Genomic DNA, 7500 nt, shown 5'->3' on the forward strand with positions numbered 1-7500 from the left:
CCGAGGAAGCGCGGACAGGACGCATGCTGGGCTCTGGGTGTAACAATGCCCCTCCGAAAGCCAACCTCATTTTATTTACTTTTCGTTTCTCTGCAAACAAGAAGTTTGACTTCTTTCTAGTTTTAGTTTCTCTCAAACATCTTTCCATAACTATCTCAAACTTTTAGCTCGGATAGAAGAGTTGATGCTCAGTTAGTACGAGTATACACATCAGTGCATACAAGTCACCAACCTCCTCGATGGGAGGCTCGCCACATAAGGGCCATTCGGTCTTAGACACCGACCCGTGGCAATGCTGTGTAGAGAAAAGTTCTAAACGAAGTACGGAACGAAACAGTCGAGACCGAAGTCTCGAGGCGCCGTGAACTGCTTCTCGACCGAGATCGTAGAATAGCCCCAAGCGCGCGCTGAACCGCCCGACTCGCCGAACCGTCGAGTCTCTTAAGGATACCGAACGGCCGGCAAGGACGCCGGCGCCGCGCGGTGAATAGCACGCGCGCTTATGGGTGCAAACCGCCGCGGCAACAGCCCGTCCGGCGGGGCTGTTGGGACTTAGAAAAATTTTTGCATGAAAAATTTTTTTGTACAACACAATAAATATTTATATTTCCAGGATATTTAACACAAAATATTCAACTTTTCATATACTATCTCGGTACTTTGAACATTTTTCAAGTCCAACCGCCAAGAGTAAACTTATCTTTCTATCGTATCTAGACCATTATAAATATTAGATCATTGTATAATAAAGCATTCTAACAATAAATATCAAGTATCAAAGCTCTAGGATGAATATTTATCGAATAAACTCAGAATAATGTTCCGGGCGCATTGCGTGCAACTCCGACCGAAGTGAAATTTTTCTAAGTCCAACCGCCAAGAGTAAACTTTTTTCCTAGCGTTCCCAGACCATTATAAATATTAGATCATTGTATAATAACGCATTCTAACAATAAATATCAAGTATCAAAGCTCTAGGATGAATATTTATCGAATAAACTCAGAATAATGTTCCGGGCGCATTGCGAGCAACTCCGACCGAAGCGAAATTTTTCTAAGTCCAACCGCCAAGAGTAAACTTTTTTCCTAGCGTTCCCAGACCATTATAAATATTAGATCATTGTATAATAACGCATTCTAACAATAAATATCAAGTATCAAAGCTTTAGGATGAATATTTATCGAATAAACTCAGAATAATGTTCCGGGCGCATTGCGAGCAACTCCGACCGAGCGAAATTTTTCTAAGTCCAACCGCCAAGAGTAAACTTTTTTCCTAGCGTTCCCAGACCATTATAAATATTAGATCATTGTATAATAACGCATTCTAACAATAAATATCAAGTATCAAAGCTTTAGGATGAATATTTATCGAATAAACTCAGAATAATGTTCCGGGCGCATTGCGAGCAACTCCGACCGAGCGAAATTTTTCTAAGTCCAACCGCCAAGAGTAAACTTTTTTCCTAGCGTTCCCAGACCATTATAAATATTAGATCATTGTATAATAACGCATTCTAACAATAAATATCAAGTATCAAAGCTTTAGGATGAATATTTATCGAATAAACTCAGAATAATGTTCCGGGCGCATTGCGAGCAACTCCGACCGAGCGAAATTTTTCTAAGTCCAACCGCCAAGAGTAAACTTTTTTCCTAGCGTTCCCAGACCATTATAAATATTAGATCATTGTATAATAACGCATTCTAACAATAAATATCAAGTATCAAAGCTCTAGGATGAATATTTATCGAATAAACTCAGAATAATGTTCCGGGCGCATTGCGAGCAACTCCGACCGAGCGAAATTTTTCTAAGTCCAACCGCCAAGAGTAAACTTTTTTCCTAGCGTTCCCAGACCATTATAAATATTAGATCATTGTATAATAACGCATTCTAACAATAAATATCAAGTATCAAAGCTTTAGGATGAATATTTATCGAATAAACTCAGAATAATGTTCCGGGCGCATTGCGAGCAACTCCGACCGAGCGAAATTTTTCTAAGTCCAACCGCCAAGAGTAAACTTTTTTCCTAGCGTTCCCAGACCATTATAAATATTAGATCATTGTATAATAACGCATTCTAACAATAAATATCAAGTATCAAAGCTTTAGGATGAATATTTATCGAATAAACTCAGAATAATGTTCCGGGCGCATTGCGAGCAACTCCGACCGAGCGAAATTTTTCTAAGTCCAACCGCCAAGAGTAAACTTTTTTCCTAGCGTTCCCAGACCATTATAAATATTAGATCATTGTATAATAACGCATTCTAACAATAAATATCAAGTATCAAAGCTTTAGGATGAATATTTATCGAATAAACTCAGAATAATGTTCCGGGCGCATTGCGAGCAACTCCGACCGAGCGAAATTTTTCTAAGTCCAACCGCCAAGAGTAAACTTTTTTCCTAGCGTTCCCAGACCATTATAAATATTAGATCATTGTATAATAACGCATTCTAACAATAAATATCAAGTATCAAAGCTTTAGGATGAATATTTATCGAATAAACTCAGAATAATGTTCCGGGCGCATTGCGAGCAACTCCGACCGAGCGAAATTTTTCTAAGTCCAACCGCCAAGAGTAAACTTTTTTCCTAGCGTTCCCAGACCATTATAAATATTAGATCATTGTATAATAACGCATTCTAACAATAAATATCAAGTATCAAAGCTTTAGGATGAATATTTATCGAATAAACTCAGAATAATGTTCCGGGCGCATTGCGAGCAACTCCGACCGAGAGAAATTTTTCTAAGTCCAACCGCCAAGAGTAAACTTTTTTCCTAGCGTTCCCAGACCATTATAAATATTAGATCATTGTATAATAACGCATTCTAACAATAAATATCAAGTATCAAAGCTCTAGGATGAATATTTATCGAATAAACTCAGAATAATGTTCCGGGCGCATTGCGAGCAACTCCGACCGAGCGAAATTTTTCTAAGTCCAACCGCCAAGAGTAAACTTTTTTCCTAGCGTTCCCAGACCATTATAAATATTAGATCATTGTATAATAACGCATTCTAACAATAAATATCAAGTATCAAAGCTTTAGGATGAATATTTATCGAATAAACTCAGAATAATGTTCCGGGCGCATTGCGAGCAACTCCGACCGAGCGAAATTTTTCTAAGTCCAACCGCCAAGAGTAAACTTTTTTCCTAGCGTTCCCAGACCATTATAAATATTAGATCATTGTATAATAACGCATTCTAACAATAAATATCAAGTATCAAAGCTTTAGGATGAATATTTATCGAATAAACTCAGAATAATGTTCCGGGCGCATTGCGAGCAACTCCGACCGAGCGAAATTTTTCTAAGTCCAACCGCCAAGAGTAAACTTTTTTCCTAGCGTTCCCAGACCATTATAAATATTAGATCATTGTATAATAACGCATTCTAACAATAAATATCAAGTATCAAAGCTTTAGGATGAATATTTATCGAATAAACTCAGAATAATGTTCCGGGCGCATTGCGAGCAACTCCGACCGAGCGAAATTTTTCTAAGTCCAACCGCCAAGAGTAAACTTTTTTCCTAGCGTTCCCAGACCATTATAAATATTAGATCATTGTATAATAACGCATTCTAACAATAAATATCAAGTATCAAAGCTTTAGGATGAATATTTATCGAATAAACTCAGAATAATGTTCCGGGCGCATTGCGAGCAACTCCGACCGAGCGAAATTTTTCTAAGTCCAACCGCCAAGAGTAAACTTTTTTCCTAGCGTTCCCAGACCATTATAAATATTAGATCATCGTGTGGTAAAGCATTTCGAAGACAAATATCAAGTATGAAAGCGCTCGGATGAGTATTTATCGAATAAACTGAGAATAATGTTCGGAGCGCATCGCTTGCTCGGCCGCTCGAACGAATCGTTTGCGCGCCGAGGCGCGTCGTATCGCCGTGCGAAGGAGCTCGAGCGAAATTTTTCTAAGTCCAACCGCCAAGAGTAAACTTTTCTCCCCGAGCTCTCGCACGAGTTTAATCGTTATATCCACGCACGATACCGCTTGTCATCAATATTTCTCGAGTTTCAATGCTCTCGGACGCGTATTGCTCGAGTTTTTGAGAAATATTGCTCCGACCGCCAAGAGTAAACTTATCTTTCCGGTTGACTCGGACAATTATAAATATTAGATCATCGTGTGGTAAAGCATTTCGAAGACAAATATCAAGTATGAAAGCGCTCGGATGAGTATTTATCGAATAAACTGAGAATAATGTTCGGAGCGCATCGCTTGCTCGGCCGCTCGAACGAATCGTTTGCGCGCCGAGGCGCGTCGTATCGCCGTGCGAAGGAGCTCGAGCGAAATTTTTCTAAGTCCAACCGCCAAGAGTAAACTTTTCTCCCCGAGCTCTCGCACGAGTTTAATCGTTATATCCACGCACGATACCGCTTGTCATCAATATTTCTCGAGTTTCAATGCTCTCGGACGCGTATTGCTCGAGTTTTTGAGAAATATTGCTCCGACCGCCAAGAGTAAACTTATCTTTCCGGTTGACTCGGACAATTATAAATATTAGATCATCGTGTGGTAAAGCATTTCGAAGACAAATATCAAGTATGAAAGCGCTCGGGTGAGTATTTATCGAATAAACTGAGAATAATGTTCGGAGCGCATCGCTTGCTCGGCCGCTCGAACGAATCGTTCGCGCGCCGAGGCGCGTCGTATCGCCCTGCGAAGGAGCTCGAGCGAAATTTTTCTAAGTCCAACCGCCAAGAGTAAACTTTTCTCCCCGAGCTCCCGCACGACTTTAATCGTTATATCCACGCACGATACCGCTTGTCATCAATATTTCTCGAGTTTCAAAGCTCTCGGACGCGTATTGCTCCAGTTTTTGTGAAATATTGCTCCGACCGCCAAGAGTAAACTTATCTTTCCGGCTTACTCGGACAATTATAAATATTAGATCATCGTGTGGTAAAGCATTTGGAAGACAAATATCAAGTATGAAAGCGCTCGGGTGAGTATTTATCGAATAAACTGAGAATAATGTTCGGAGCGCATCGCTTGCTCGGCCGCTCGAACGAATCGTTTGCGCGCCGAGGCGCGTCGTATCGCCGTGCGAAGGAGCTCGAGCGAAATTTTTCTAAGTCCAACCGCCAAGAGTAAACTTTTCTCCCCGAGCTCTCGCACGAGTTTAATCGTTATATCCACGCACGATACCGCTTGTCATCAATATTTCTCGAGTTTCAATGCTCTCGGACGCGTATTGCTCGAGTTTTTGAGAAATATTGCTCCGACCGCCAAGAGTAAACTTATCTTTCCGGTTGACTCGGACAATTATAAATATTAGATCATCGTGTGGTAAAGCATTTCGAAGACAAATATCAAGTATGAAAGCGCTCGGGTGAGTATTTATCGAATAAACTGAGAATAATGTTCGGAGCGCATCGCTTGCTCGGCCGCTCGAACGAATCGTTCGCGCGCCGAGGCGCGTCGTATCGCCCTGCGAAGGAGCTCGAGCGAAATTTTTCTAAGTCCAACCGCCAAGAGTAAACTTTTCTCCCCGAGCTCCCGCACGACTTTAATCGTTATATCCACGCACGATACCGCTTGTCATCAATATTTCTCGAGTTTCAAAGCTGTCGGACGCGTATTGCTCCAGTTTTTGTGAAATATTGCTCCGACCGCCAAGAGTAAACTTATCTTTCCGGCTTACTCGGACAATTATAAATATTAGATCATCGTGTGGTAAAGCATTTCGAAGACAAATATCAAGTATGAAAGCGCTCGGGTGAGTATTTATCGAATAAACTGAGAATAATGTTCGGAGCGCATCGCTTGCTCGGCCGCTCGAACGAATCGTTCGCGCGCCGAGGCGCGTCGGATCGCCCTGCGAAGGAGCTCGAGCGAAATTTTTCTAAGTCCAACCGCCAAGAGTAAACTTTTCTCCCCGAGCTCCCGCACGACTTTAATCGTTATATCCACGCACGATACCGCTTGTCATCAATATTTCTCGAGTTTCAAAGCTCTCGGACGCGTATTGCTCCAGTTTTTGTGAAATATTGCTCCGACCGCCAAGAGTAAACTTATCTTTCCGGCTTACTCGGACAATTATAAATATTAGATCATCGTGTGGTAAAGCATTTCGAAGACAAATATCAAGTATGAAAGCGCTCGGGTGAGTATTTATCGAATAAACTGAGAATAATGTTCGGAGCGCATCGCTTGCTCGGCCGCTCGAACGAATCGTTCGCGCGCCGAGGCGCGTCGGATCGCCCTGCGAAGGAGCTCGAGCGAAATTTTTCTAAGTCCAACCGCCAAGAGTAAACTTTTCTCCCCGAGCTCCCGCACGACTTTAATCGTTATATCCACGCACGATACCGCTTGTCATCAATATTTCTCGAGTTTCAATGCTCTCGGACGCGTATTGCTCCAGTTTTTGTGAAATATTGCTCCGACCGCCAAGAGTAAACTTATCTTTCCGGTTGACTCGGACAATTATAAATATTAGATCATCGTGTGGTAAAGCATTTCGAAGACAAATATCAAGTATGAAAGTGTTAGCATGAGTATTTATCGAGTTATTGAGAAATAATTTTCCGAGTTATATTTCGACGTGTACTAATCGTGTTCTATCGGTCGTGCGGGTAAACGGCGGGAGTCAGTTTTGGTCTGTACTGTTAGCTAGATCGTCCCCGGATATGTTTGCGATGCGCGTGTTTGGATTAACGAGTTTCCCTCTGTCCCTACCTTTTTTTTCGTTCAAACCATGTCTGTGGATTTGTGCGGATATTGAGATGCCGGTTTTGGGCCATTTAATTGTCAATAAAACAACATGTAATTGTTTGAAATAATACACTATGTTCATATTGTATTATTCGTATCTTATTAATAAAATAAAAAATTTATATTTTAATTTTTTACTTTTAAATCACATGTATTATTTTCAGGTGGCATTCGTATGGGATAATTGGTTATTTCAGCTACATTGTTCTAATAATATAAGGAATATGCTGCTAGAACTCCGGCAATACGCTGCTAGAAGATGAAGCAGTACGGCGCTACAACATGAAGGTATACGCCGCTGGAACTCTGGAAATGGGCCGCTGTAACTGAAAGCAGTACGCTGCTGTAAATAAGGCAATACGCCGCTGTAAATAAGGCAATACGCCGCTGTAAATAGAGGCAATACGCCGCTGTAAGTAGAAGCAACACGCCGCTGTAAATAAGGCAATACGCCGCTGTAAATAAGGCAACACGCCGCTGTAAATAAGGCAATACGCCGCTGTAAATAAGGCAATACGCCGCTGTAAATAGAGGCAATACGCCGCTGTGAATAAGGCAATACGCCGCTGTAAGTAGAAGCAACACGCCGCTGTGAATAAGGCAATACGCCGCTGTAAATAGAGGCAATACGCCGCTGTGAATAAGGCAATACGCCGCTGTAAGCAGAAGCAACACGCCGCTGTGAATAAGGCAATACGCCGCTGTAAATAGAGGCAATACGCCGCTGTGAATAAGGCAAT

Source organism: Lasioglossum baleicum, unplaced genomic scaffold (assembly GCF_051020765.1).
Source record: "Lasioglossum baleicum unplaced genomic scaffold, iyLasBale1 scaffold0055, whole genome shotgun sequence".
Classification (NCBI taxonomy): Eukaryota; Metazoa; Arthropoda; class Insecta; order Hymenoptera; family Halictidae; genus Lasioglossum; species Lasioglossum baleicum.